Below are 14,557 nucleotides of genomic sequence, written 5' to 3'. Positions count from 1 at the left end.
GTAGTGTCACGTACAATCTGTCTAAAACCCTATCGTAAACAAAAGAACATGTATGGGATGGCTCCCTGGAAGTTCTCCCAACATGCTTCAGTTCTAGCATTTATGAACTCTTCACGGGGGAAATTAGTACAATCTTTGCTTAGTTGATCCATAGCTTGTCTATGAAGAAACAAGCTAATTGTGGTGGGGTGCCCTGTGGTGTGAAAGCTGTAATAATTGCCTTGTGGGTAGCTGTGTTGCTTCAGCAAGTAAATCCCAGGTAATTTTATAATATTAAAAATAAATAAATAAGCTACTTACTCACCTGTTTAGGGAAATACCTAGAAGTTAAAATGTCTATATCCAGGCAGTTGCTTAGACTTCAGAGAAATATTCATTTAACAAAAGTAGTGACAGGACTTGATGCTTCCCAACAACCAGGAAAATATTCAAGGGGAAATTGTAAAGAGCAGTTAATTCCAGTGCTCTTACCAAAACTGCTGGCACTGTCAGTTTTTGAAATAAGCTTTCATAAATACTGTAATGGCCTCTTAATTTACAGTGCACTGTCGCATTGAATCGCAACAACTTGAGGCACAACTTGCATCACAATATGAAATTAAACTTCTATATTAAGCTTCTGTGCACTGTGTAAACCTGTTATTTTCTAATTATTTTATTGTGAAGGACTTTTTTTTTTTTTTAAAACGCACATTTTTTATTAACTTACTTCTACTCTTCTGTGGTGGCTCCTCAAAAAGAGTGGTCACAGCCTATTTAGCCTACAGCTTGTTTAAACAAATGGCATATGAAACAATTGATCGCATGTCCAATGGCTTCAAAAGAAAAAAAAACCTAGTCGCCATATTTCACTTTTATTAAATCCGTTTGCTCAGCCATAATAATGAATAAAATACTTTGCAAGTTGAGAAATGCAGAAACCAAATTGTATAAATTATGTAATATAACTTTGCAAAATAAATAGATAAATAGCTGTGTGCATTCACAAACAATTAAGGTTGGAGTTTAAGAAGTGCCTAATGGATAAGAGCAAAAATTGTCTGAAAAGTGCTTAGTTTCTGAAAATCACATACTTGTTTTTCAGTAGTTATACAGTTTGAGTTGCTTACTATTTACCTGCATCTTAAAAGTAGCAGTCACAAAAGAAAAGTTATATTTGACTTAGACCTATTTGTAAACACAAATAAAATGTTGTTTTAGTTCAGTTTATGATGTTCCTGTGGCATGCTACTTGTCTATACCAGGAGGCTTGTTTGTGGGGGGAGGCGAGGGTTGGGGTTCTGCATGAGATCTAAATTTTAAGACTGTCAGCTAGCATATTACATTATCTCTTGAGTTTGTAATAAAGCAGTCTATTTTTGAGAAGATTTTTTATTTTAAAAATAAATACTGTTTTAGTCTTAGAAATAAGTTGAAAATATATTAAGCATTTTTGGAAGAGTACGTGATTGTGATGAAATGGACTTCAGAAATGTTGAGATTCTGTGACAGTGCTAAAACCGAATACATTTTCCAAAGATAGCATTGTACTGGGTGTGTGACATGAAGTGAAAGCCTTATTCAGGGGTTTGTGTAACCAGAAAGACTGAGAAAATCATTAAGTAATCCTGTAAGTGGAATAAATTCTGAATTGCCCGGGGGGGGGGGGGGTTGTTGTTGTTGTTGGAGGGTTTTTTGTTTTTTTTATGATGCTTTGCTTTAATCGGGGGTTCTTTTTTGTGTGTGTGTCTGATCAGCAAGCTGCAGTAAAGTTTCATTTTAAGAGGAATTACTTGAAAATATAAAGGTAATAAAACATAATTCTAGACAAAATAGAAATCAAATAACAGCTTTTAAAGTAATAATAGGCTAGTTGAGGATTTTCTTTTTTTTTTATATTTCTCTTCCTTTTTTCCCTGTCACTTGCTGTTTTAAATGGTTTAAACTTTGAAAGAATCTGTAATCGGTACTTCAAAATGTTTTTTCCATTATTAAATGTTCAAAGATAGCTGCATTAAACAACTCTTCTAAGCTATGTTGCCTTTGGCTTTGCCTTTTGCAGAAATATAGTAATGCTGTCAGGCACTTGCATGTTAAATACTATTTTAAAATATATTTCGCAGTAAGTAAGGCTACAACATACAGCTTTCTGCCACCACAATTTTTATGGCAGCATAAAATGTGAGCAAATAGATTTCTTTGTCTTACCCCTTTTGTGAGCATAACAATTCCTAGTCACAGTTTGTGCTACTTCTTCATGTCCACCATCTGTTCCCTTACGGCAGGAGAGTGTAGGCAGGTCTGCAGCTGTGCCCTGCTAAGTGCTCCCAGGGCTTCCAGGATCTGATCCTGGGACCCCAGTAACCCCTTTTCAGGGAAATTCCTAATGTCTGCATCTGCAGCAGGATTCCCAGGGCACATGCTTCTCTCTGCCATGTCCTAGGTTGGGGCATGGCACCCGTAACTATTGGCTCGGGATTGGGTCTCAGGAGTAGCAGGGGCCCAATCCTGAACGACAACAGCCCCAGCAACACCTTTAGATGCTAGTGAGACAGATCTGCTCCAAACAGGCATCCTATTTATACGTGAAGATGCAGGAAGATCAGAGAAAGTGTGGGTCTTTTACTGAATGGGGGAGGCAACCTAGAGATGTGTTAAGGATAAGGCTGAAATGCTGCATGCCTCTTTTTTTTAACCTCTGCCTTCACAAGCGAGGTCAGCCAAGCTACTGCATCTGGCAGCACAAGTTGGAGAAGAGGTGAGGAGCCAACAGTGGTAAAAGAATAGGTTTAGAGACTGTTTAGAAAAGCTAGATGCATACAAGTCCAGGGTGCAGAGCTGTCAGCCATTAACTTTGAAAACTCATGGCAATTGGGAGAAGTCATGCATGATCAGAAAAGGGCAAATATATAGTGCCCATCTTTAAGAAAGGGAAGGAGGAAGACCCAAAGAACTACAAATTCATTCGCTTCACATCAATCCTTGGAAAAATCATGGAGCAGATCCTGGACGAATCCATTTCTAAAGAACAGTCGGCATGGTTTTACCAAGGACGAGTCATCCCTGACCAATCTGATTTTCTATGACAAGATGACTGGCTTTGTGGATGCAGAGAGAGCAGCGGACTTGATATACTTTGACTTTAGCAAGGCTTTGGATATGGTCTCCTACAACATTCTCGCAAACAAGCTAAGAAAGCATGGGTTGGATGGAAGGACTGTAAGGAGGATAGAAAACTAGCTGGCTTGTCAGGCTCAAAGGGTAGTAATCAGTGGCTTGATGTCTGGTTGGCAGCTGGTATCGAATGGAGTGCTCCAAGGGTCAGTCCTGGGGCTAGTACTGTTCAGTATTTTCATGAACAATCTGGAAGATGGATGGGATAGAGTGTACCCTCAGCAAGTCTGCAGATAACAAGGTGGGGGGAGTAGTAGATATATTGGAGGGTAGGACTTGGAGAGACCTCAACAAATTGGAAGATTGGACCAAAGGAAGTCTCATGAGGTTCAATAAGGGCAAGTGCAAAGCCCTGCACTTAAGATGGAACAGTCCCATGTGCCAGTACAGGCTGGGGACTGGCTGACCAAGCAGCAGCTCTGCAGAGAAGGACATGGGGATTACAGTAGTCAATAAGCTGAATATGAGCCAACAGTGTGTCTTCTTCCCAAAGAAGGCTAACAATATACTGGGGTGAATTAGTAGAAATGTTGCCAGAAGATTGAGGGAAGTGATTTATTCCCCTCTTTTCGGTACTGGTGAGGCTGCATCTTGAGTACCATGTCCATTTTTGAGCCCCCTGTTACAGAAAGGATGTGGATAAATGGGAGAGTCTAGTGGACAGCAGCAAAAATGGTTAGGGGCCTCATGACTTCTGAAGAGAGGCTGAGGGAACTGGGCTTGTTTAGTCTGGGAAAAAAGACTGAGGCAGGATTTAATAGCAGCCTTCAACTATCTTAAGGGTGACTCTAAAGAGGATGGAGCCCCTTGCTAGCAGGGGCTGCTTTAATTTGGCTCAATGTGCTGTGGTTCTGGATACACATATAACTCTGGTGCCTAGGGGCTATTGGCTCTGCGTGAACTGCACCAGAATTTGGCCAATAAATATCACATGTAGACATGCCCAGGGAAAACTTTTGCTAGGAGGAAAGTAAAGCACTGAAACAGGCTACCTATTTTTTTTTTTTTTTTTATCCATTCCAACTTTTGAGTACCTTGTCCTCCATTCCAGCATCTTTTTACAAGATGGCTAGGAGCTTTTCAGAAGGGAGAAAGAAGAATGAAGAACATGGATAGAGGCCCTAAAGATAGCTGATCCTGAAAAACAGCTCCTTCATCTTTGAGGAAGGAAAACACTTAATAATATATGTGACTAATGCAGTTTGGACCTTTTTATTTTGATTTTATTTAGTAATTAATGTTTCTGTGTTATGATTAGGATCATAGACCAAAGTTCCTGTCTGTATATTTAGGTACCTTTTAAAAATCTGGCCCTGTTACCTTTAACTCTGTACATCTGCTCTTTTATTTTCATCAGGGACATGTGGCTCTCTACAACAGTACCAAGACTGGAGTGTTGTTGTAGTTGGTATCTGCCTATTTCCTGGGCCATCACAACAACAACAAAAATCTCAAACAATACGCACTTGCTTCTCACATTTTGGTACAGGTAAAATAGCCAGCCTGAGGGTGGCAGGCTGGTACTAATAAACTTGGCTGTACCTTGCTCTGCTACATTTGAGTAGTCAGAGAATACTTCATTGTTAACTGATTTGACAATCATAAGCCATATCACAGGACTTGGCTTAAAATATAGCCATGTTTATAGAAGTGATTGAGCAACCTTTTATAGAGTGATCAAGGTTTGGTATGCTCATAGATTGACAATAAGGTTTGTTGTGGGGGTTTTTTTTTTAGTTCAGCCTATTTGGTAGCTTGCCTGAATAAGTAATTGAAAATGTCTATTCCTGTAGTTGTTAATTGTGTAATTTACTTTGAAATGTATTGACTGAAGGAACTTTTAAACTGTAATCTCAGATATGTATTTGGAGCCAAAAGACTCTTATTGAAGGGTCCCATACCGAACATGAAAAGCAGTGCAAGTGCTTTCTGTGTCTATTTATAGACATCCTTTTTGTTTGGGGGGACTGAGCAGTTTTGCAGTCCCAGGCAGAGCCATCCCTAGGGGTGTGGGGGGCCCGGGGCATATCAGCCTGTGCAGGGTGAGGCAGTGGCGAGCAGTTGGAGAGCGGTGCGCTGCAGTGGGGCCTGTACAGCACTGTCTGCGGGGCCTCCCAAAGCACGGGGCCTGGGGTGGCCACTACAATTCATGTCCCCCCTCCCCCCCGGATGGCCCTGATCCCAGGACTTGTTTTAATGTTTTGTTTGGCAAGATACAGGCAGAAGAATTTAGAACTTAATCTATATAATTACTAGTTTTTCTGCCAGAAAACTTCGAGAGCATCTGAGATTTTGCTTTTGCAGCAAATCTTGATTTGGTTCTGTATCATAAATGGAAAGATGAACTTGGCTGGAAAATACAGTCGATTCTTATTAGCAGTGTGCTGGCTCTGATGCTGTGGTGCTCTGAAGTGGCTTCTGCTGTTAGGAATTGTCATCTGAATACATGGCATAGAAGATGTTTTTGAAGGCAACTTTTCTGGGTAGAAGAAGGCTCTTGCTTTTACCAATTGTTACTGCAGATAAGCATTAACTGCAATGAAAACAAGGTTGGGGTTTTAAAGCTATATGCAGGACCCTACTTGTTAATATAAGCCATTTACCTTGGTTTACAAATTAACCTTTTCAAATGGGCTGCTTGTAAATCCCTTTAATTTAGGCCTGTATCAGTGCTACTTTATTTTGATTTAATATATTTTCACAAATGGACAGAATCAAAACCTTTCACAATTGAGAAATCCCTGGCTTTAGGCAGCTGTAGCAGGCAGACTACAAACAGCTGCACTAGGTCCATGGCAGTGGAGGATGCATGTGGCACGGATGGAGCAGCACAACCCCAACTGCCCTCCCCTGCTGTCTGCCTGGACACATGCATTCATCAGCTACCAGCAAAGATGAACAAGCCCCTCATGGGCTGCCACCACGTGCTTCTGGCATGCCAAGTTGAAGTGTGGGTCGAGGTTAGGGTGTTCTTGGCATGCTGGCCAAAAACACTGCTGACCCTGCAATAAAGGTTAGCATTCTGATAAGCTGCAGAGGACCTTAAATTTGAAGATGAGCAATTTTGTGTTTGTAGGTGGGGGAAAAAAGGGAGGCATTGGCAGAACAGAAATATAGAACAGGTGTAGGCTGAAGTGCTAAGCTGGGAAACCTGTCTTCCAAGCATTTCTGTAGATAAATCTTGCTTTACTTTTATCTATTTCACAGGAAGGAAACACATTATTAATAGAAATGTGGAATAGGGCCTAGGATAAGTACAAATTGTGTGAACAGAGTATAAAAGGTAGATCTTAAAGATGATAGGAAAGAAGAAATGCCGAGATTTATATCGGCCCTTTATGGTGGTGGTTCAGTGGAAAGACTGAATTGAAGAGTACTCACTTGAGTGACAGGTGGGGAGGGAGGTAGCAGGACTGTTTTTTGGAGGAAATGTAAGGAAGTTTAGGTTACGTTTACTTTTAGGGGAATATTTAACTTTCAAGGGTAGACATACAAAAGATGAGCTAAATTGTGTGTAGAGGGAAGGAGGCAAGATTGGAATTAAAGAGAAACTTGTGAGTCTCCAGCATAGCGATAAAAGATGAACTGATTTTGGCAAATGAGATTGCCACGTGGAGTGAGAAAAGAGAAGGGGGCATTGGAACCAAAGAAGAACAAGACATTGAAGCTGATTTTTTGGTCTCGTATGCCAGAGGCGGTCAAGAGGTCAAATAGGGAAACACTGAGCGCTAGTTAGGAAGATCTTTGACTCGAGTCATTTCAGTGGCATGTCCAACTAGAAGCAGGAGAGGAGAGGCTCTTCCTTGGTTGGAGTTGAAGGAAGAAAGGTCTGGTGACCTACTTTTGGTTGGAACATGCCTAACCACTATAACATGAGCTATTTAGGTCAAATACTCTCATTTCCTAGTGGTGTTAAGTAAAGATTCATCTGAGTAGGACACCTGTTGCCCTTTACTCCTGGTCGACCAGTGACTCTAAACTTTTTTTTTCTTTGGAACAAAACATTATTCATTTTTCCCAAAGATGGGTAGCGCACAAAACAAATGATTAAGACTCCATATACTTCTTCTCTTTTAAACCTTATGCCTGTCTATGTGGGGAAGTTGGCATGTACCAATTTGCAGTGCACAAGCTACTTTGAACTGATGTCCCATGTGAGCACTCCTGATGCGCGGAGTGCTTCTTTATACTGTCTTGCTGAGTAGTGTGTTCTAAGAGTATCTTCAGTGTAATTTAAATAAGTTATTTTCACAGAGTGGGAAAGGGCTGAGGATCTGCTTAATGTAGTCACTTGATACAGACTAATTTTGTTGTTTTTTAATAAGGTAGTTTCAGATGTCTCCTTAGTTGACATTATGAATTAAATATATAAACAGTACGTCAGATCTTTGTTCTTGGCAGTGACCCTTGTGTTATATGAAACCATGGCCTGTGAATTGGGGAGGGGGCAGTTATACCAAACCCCAAGCTTGAGGGAAGGAGCAAAAGTTGACAGGTTTTTGGGTTTGTTTTTTTTTTTTTTTTCTTTTTTAAGAGACATTCAATTATAATGAGTAAAATAATTGCAAGCGGTATGTGAAAAAAGCAGAAGTATATTTTCTAGAAACTTTATATTTAAAAAATGATTTGTTCAATTCAGAATTCCTGTAGTTGCTGTTTCTAAAATAGGAGGTGGAGGCTCCCCACCACTAGGATGCTATCAGGCCCCCAAATTTCTCTTATGGGTTCTGTATATAATAGATGTTCTGTTACTATTTATAAAACATGCTGATGCACACGCCTCCCTAGAACTTGCATGACCATTACACAACAAAACCAGTCGTTCCTTATCATTTCTTTCCAGTGCTCTCTTGCCAAACTCCTGCTTAGATCATATTTCATTACCTTTTAGAAAAACTAAGCTACTGTACATTTACTTCTCACGTCCTTGTCATAAACTAGGGGTGTTTATACATGTGTTCCAGGAGTGGGTTGGAGGGAAGGGCATTTTAATTAAAGTGGCTCTGAGAGCCTCTATTTAAAGCACCTGGAGTATCACATGTATCGATGTCCCCATGCTGAAAATGGAGGGTACTTTAACTAAAGTTTGTTGAATGACCTTCAGTTCAAGTGCCTCGGGCAACATTTTTCAGCACGGGGATGCTGATGCATGTGATGCCAAGTCTGCTGGAGTGTGGTAATTGCCACACTCCAGCAGACTCAATCCAGTCTGCTCCAACACACTAATTACAGTGCATTGGAGCAGCCTTGCTGCACGTGTACAGGTGCCCTAGATGGTTTGTATCTAGAAATCATGCATGTCTGCAATTTGTTGGTTGATAGATAGATCGATATTTAGCAGATTTTGTTCTAATCTGACAGGGGTCACAACATGAATGCTTCTGCTATGGCCTTGCTACTGCTACTTCATGAAGCGAGGACACAAACCAAACTGCAGCTATCATAATAAATAGGTGAAATACTGTATGTTAGAAGGATCTTTGACAGGAGTCTTACTTAGCATATTTACAAAGTCTAGTGATTCAGTTTTTTCATGTAAATGCTACCATGATGCAAGTAATTTATTTGTTTACCTACTGGTTTTCTACACAGGTTTCCCTTGCTTTATGCGGGTTCTGTATGTGCAAATTTACTCCTTATGTGATCACCCTTTTTATACCAAAAACGTTATATGTGAGATGATAAATTCACTCTTATGCGACCTGGAGTGGTGGGAGCCCGCATTCAGCTGCTTTGTGCGGTGCATTGTAGGAGTGACGCGCACCAAAATATAGTGTCCTGTGCTCCTTACTCATAGTCTGTGACATGTTTCTGTTGTTGCCATTCCCGTTATGATAGTTCCCTGTGATTGTGTGAACTGTCTGCTGTTGGTGAGTACCTAAACAGTCTTGTAAAAGTGGTAGAAATGGGTCTGGGGGTCAGGACAGTCGAGGTCTTGGAATGTATCCCTATTTGTTATATTATAAAGTGAGTTCCCTTTATGCAGCTTCCAGTTATGTGCCTTTTCCAAGAATGCATGTATGGCATAAAGCAAGGGGAAACCCGTGTGTGTACAGTATAACTTCATAAATCCAGATGCCAAAAATTCAGAATTATCAAAAATCCAGCGCTTTCCCCCTGCCCCCCCCCCTCCCCCCCAGACGTGGAGGGGGAAGCTTGCATGTGGTGGCTGCCACCACTGCCATTGACCACCCCGTGCTGCTGCGCTGCATTCAGCCTCTTCCGCCCCCTCTCCCCTGATGCAGCTCCGCAACCAGTTGCTGCACCAGTTTAAGAAGTGTGGCATTATCAATTTTTCTGCAAGTGCTTGGTCCTGTTAACGCTGGATTTATGAGGTTATACTGTGTGTGTATGTATATATACAGAGAAAACTAGTAGGTAAATAAGTAACGTGTGTGTGATGCATTTGAATTCAATAGGAGTTTGCCTAAGAAAAGCTTGAAGTCTTTTAGAACTGAACATTACCGAGGGCTGGCTACCAGTACCAAATCACCAACTTGCACTAAAGGCAGCTCTTGGTAATGTTCAGTTCTAAAAGACTTCAAGCTCTCCTTAGGCAAACTCCTATTGAATTCAAATCGCTAACAACTTGGCACCGAGGGGTAGAGAACAGTGCTCTAAACAAACAGAAACTGGTTTCTACCAATGCCATTGAATTGAAGGGCAAAAAGCAAACCTACAGCAGTAAAAATGAATTCAGTATTTGCAAGCTTGCTTGTCAAAGCCATGTTGAATACAGTAACAGAAGTGTCCTTCTCATAATGGTAGAACAAGTTAATGTTAGTTATCCAGGGCATCTTCCTGCTAAAATAAAATTGTTTTCTAGACTAAATATAAGAGCACTGCATCCAGTCTAGCTTTAAATGCTAATAAATTATAGAGGCTAAGAACTTCCTGCTCATATTCAGCCTGAAATTAATTTACTCATTCAATTGCATAAACATAACCATTTGGTAGTTCCCAAATTAATTCCTCCTTTCTTCCAGGCTGTTTTAAATCCAGTTTGGTTTATATAACTTGATCATTTCCTTTGTGCCTTCAAAGTCTGTCAGCCTAGCTTTTTGGTGCATCCTCTGTCCCAGAAAGAAGGGAGTTGATGAATCGTTAAGGAAAAACTCGGCAGACTGCCTTTGTTTATCATCCTCAGCTCTCAGATTGCTTAACTGTTACGTGAGGGTTTTCCAAGAGATTCTTTAGGTGAGTGAAGACTGATGAAAATGTTATCTGTTTGTGTTCTTTTAAGAATGTAATCGTTTTTTAAAGTAGTGGTGCTAAGATTGGAGAATCAATAATTCATTAGCAGATGGCATAAAGAGTATAGTAAAGTTCTCTCAGAAGGAGCACTCCCTATCTGTTTGACTAATGCCTTATGAAAACTAGTGCACCAAATAAAACAAAAGGGCAAATTTGAAGAGATGCAAGACAGAACTTACTTAATGGTAAGTCATGACCTTTATCTCCCTCCAGAGGACGTTTGAAATGGCAGTCAAAGTGCCTGCATGTATTGGTTCTGACCTGTTCTTTTTAGGTAATATTGCCATACTTTAATGCTTTAGAAATTAAGCTGGGCTTGGAGAAAATGGATCTCAACCAATGCAGTATGAAACAGAGTATTTAATCATGTTATTTCTTTGTAATGTGTATTCTCTTCCTTTTTGCTTTGCCTGAAAATTCAGTTCTTAGTTTTCTTACACTTTCATTCTACTTATTCTGGTGATCCCTGTTGATTGTAATTCTGCTTCATATGTACCACATTCATGGCAATTGCCTAAATTTGGCTAGGAAGGTAAACTTACTTACGCTATCTCTTATCTTGCTATGAATTGTCTGTGATGAAGAAGGATACTTTGTGCCCAAAAACTTGCCTACTTCTCCCATAACTACAGAATTGGTCCAATAAAAGATATCGCAAAAAAGAACCCTGCTCTCGCACATTTCCTGGACCACCATGGCTCCAGCAGTACTCCAGCCTACAAGTGCAACAAAGAGGGACTGAGCAGGTAGTGTAGCTGAGCCTGTCCCCATTAAGGGAACGCTCAAAGACTCTGAGCTGATTATACTACTTGAGCTAAAATAGGGGTGTCAAACTCACCTGGGGCCCCTGGTTAGATCTAGACTGCAGTTCTTTGCAGGCTGGATCCAGCCTGGGGGCAGCAGGTGGGTATGCAGTCAGGGGTCTGGTGGTGACAACGAATCCATGGAGGTGGATCTGGGGATGATGGTGGCAAGCTGAGCTCACTGCCAACAGCTGGGGCCAAAGGGGCCCCGAATTCCATGGCAGGCCACAGCCCCCAACTTCTGGTAGCCCAGTGGGCAAGTTAGAGAGGCTTTGTAGGTCAGATGCAGCCTGTGGGGTCATATGTTTGACCCCCTTGAACCTAAGTTCTTTGTAATGTGCTGCCATATATACCAATAGAGAGAGAGTCTGACTTGTCTAATTACACTTGTGTATTAAATGAAAACACTTGTATTTCTTTCTCTGTATAGTAGCCATATCACTCACTTAGAGAAATATGATGGAAAAAATATGCCTCGTGGAACCTAAACTATACTTTGGAGGGCTCAGTTCCGTGAACTCCAATTTTATTTGAATGGGCTTGCTTGTATTATTGGGATAATGTCTAAAAGTTGGGTCCCAGTCGGAGGTGGTAACGCGTTAGTGTTGAGCTCCATTTTATTAATTTTTAAATCTCTCATATTGTCAAATTAAAACGTTTGCCTGCTTAATTTTTTTCTGTATGCAATAATTTTTAAAAGACAGCGTCTTGGTATGGTTCTTGCTTTTCAAACAGCATACCCTATTGAATTCTAGTTCAACGTGAGCTCCCTTTGTGTACGCATTTAAAGCATTACATTTTGGAAACAATATGCCCCATGGTAGAGGACTGATGCTTGTTTAAAATTGCATTTACTTGTTTGCGGGGGCAGCAGAGATCTGAACTATTCATGGGGATGTGTTCAAAAGGCACAGTGTATCGCCATAAATGCTCAGAAGAATAAAGCTTTTCAACAAATGCTTTCTTTGCAAGTAAATCTCAGTAAAGCTGACCTACTTGAACCTGAACTGTTGCCCTGGGGAATTTCACAAGTGCTGCTGATTTTAAAATTGTTGAAACCTGAGTAATGAAGAAGGCTACGTGGTTAGGTGGGAGGAGCAGATGCAGCGCAGTCAGTGAGATGCCGGCTACAACCAAGTGCAGTTGTCAACAAGCTGCAGAGAACCTTGATGCAAATGTGTGACTATAATCCGATGTGCTTAAGGAGTTAGTTATATCTCGACATAAATAGTCTGCCTTGAAATTACAAAAGGGAAGAGGATATTTGATAGGGTTAAATTGGTTTTCCCTCTGTAGATTAGCACATCTTGCAGTATGAACAGTCTTGTGGCTCAGATGTCTCTCTTGTGAATCAAACACCGGTGGTGTCTGAAGGCAAGTATACTTTTAAAAGCTTGTTGCTTTCATAGGAGAGAGACTTAGCAGCTGTTTGCAAAAGTAAATGTAAAATTCAAGCTGTTTAGAAAGTTTTACTGCGATTTATCTGCTTAGGAGTTTGCCTTTTAATTGTGTTTGATATATGCGGAGTCCAAGTATACTGCCAGTTTTCTAAAATTATACCTATTGTTGCTGCTATTTTGTGTGTATATGCGCGCATGTGCCAGGTGTGTAATATGAGATTTGTTTACAGATTTGCTTTTTGAGGCGTGTCGGTGGATAGCACTAGAAATGTTAGTCCGTATTACTGTCTCACACTTGATAGTGGTCTGGTTAAGAAGCTTGCCTCCCCTTCTCAGCTTTTGCAGAGTTAATTCATTTAAGATTTGTTTCTGTCCAGCTGTTTTTCAAGGAGGAAAGAAAATGTTCCCTGTTCTTTCTTCTTTCCTCCTTTTCCCCCTCCCCCCTTTGCCATCCCAACAAAAACACTTTTTTTTTTCTCTCCTTCTCCTTTTGAAAGCTGCCTCCAAAGGAAAAAACTCCTTAAATAGGTTACTGGTACAATAGTAACATTACTTGATTGCATAATAGCCCTGTGTCTTGAATCCGCTTTTATAATTTTTTTTTGCACAGTATTTAGTTTCGTTTAAAAGTTCTGTTTTGTTCTGGAGCGTTAAGTGCGGGGTATTTAGTTTGGACCTTTTAATTTGGTATGCCCACTAATACATCTATCCCCTAGCAAAGTTTTCTCCTTTTGATTAGCACATGCATTTTGAGATTTTTCTGCTTTAAAAAAATCATATTAAAACCACAACCTTTGCAAGCTGTTTGTGCTGGGAAGTGTTTAGACCGCTTGTTTGCCTCTCTTCTCTGCATTCAGATTTAGTTCTGCCCCAAGCAGTATCATAAAAGAATGTCTTAAGCCTTGTGATGTGATAGATTTATCAACTGGCTTTAAATTTACTAGCAAAGAAGCCTTGGTTTATCTGCAAGCAAATAAGGAGTATCCATCATATTCTTCAAAATGTTTGCAAGAGATATGCAGCCTTCATTTGAAGAGAATATGTCAAAAGATTACTTTGGAAAAATAATGTGGTGTATACACTTGAGACAATAGGGCCTTTTGTCTGTTGGCTTCTTACTTTACTCAATTACCATTTTGAGTTGCATGGTGTTGTAATACCTTACATTTTTTACCTAGGCAATGCAGGTGGTTGCATTTATTAAGTAAATTTTAAAATGATCTTTAAAATAATTTGAACTGTTGCAAGCACAAGTGCTCTCTGGCTTGAATATGGTCAGGATTTAGAATTGGTTACTGCACAGTTCACATTGATTAGTCCCCTGCCTGTAGTTTTCTGGTAGCTACATGTTTGGTAGTTTTTGTTTGTGCATGTCTTTTAAAAGTATGTAGTTTTTTGCTGCTTGTTCTCATTGATTTTTTTGCCAGCTCACAGCAAAATGTTCATTGTGGATACAAGAGAATAAAGTTCTGAGACTAGGAGCAAAAAGTGCACCCACATTCTTACCCCCTCATTTTTATAAACCTGATGATGTTTTGGTCCATAAGACCTGATCTTAGAGTAGAATTTGTTCAAAATATCTTTCTTTTGATTTCTAAATGTATTGGTAAATTCTTGTGGGTCTCTCTCTACACTTATCAAACTTGTATTTGAAAATGTAGTGGGCATTATGTAGTTTGTAGGCCACTTAGCACAGCTTTGCAGATCACCAGGGATCTCTAGGTCACAGTTTGGGAATCCCTGCTTTAAATCATGTGCTGCTTGTATCAAGAGCACAGAAATCCTGGCCTGGATCTCAGTAGTCATGGAATGAAGTGGGATGCTGACTGCACAACATGTACAGTGGCAGTACAGACTGTCCCTTGTTTGTCTTCCAGAGCCCAACAGCGCTGCAGTGTTATAGCAGTAGCTCTTTAAAAGGGAAAAAAAAATCCTCTTCTCAAATGC

The 14,557-nt window shown here is 40.3% G+C and overlaps 1 protein-coding gene across 8 annotated transcripts in view; it reads left to right on the top strand.

The window, feature by feature from the left end:
• Window positions 1–14,557, top strand: part of OSBPL8 (oxysterol binding protein like 8) — a 157,819-nt gene that overhangs the window by 78,054 nt on the left and 65,208 nt on the right. The window contains exon 1 of one of the 8 annotated variants that reach the window (XM_019493817.2): window positions 12,345–12,584. The exons of 6 other annotated variants lie outside the window; for them this stretch is intronic. The gene's annotated coding sequence lies outside the window, so the exon portion shown is untranslated. Of the gene's footprint in view, window positions 1–12,344; window positions 12,585–14,557 lie in introns of those variants that run through there. One more of the 8 variants, XM_014595857.3, reaches the window with a different exon arrangement.

Source organism: Alligator mississippiensis, chromosome 4 (assembly GCF_030867095.1).
Source record: "Alligator mississippiensis isolate rAllMis1 chromosome 4, rAllMis1, whole genome shotgun sequence".
NCBI lineage: Eukaryota > Metazoa > Chordata > Crocodylia > Alligatoridae > Alligator > Alligator mississippiensis.
This window is presented reverse-complemented; position numbering and strand designations above follow the sequence as displayed.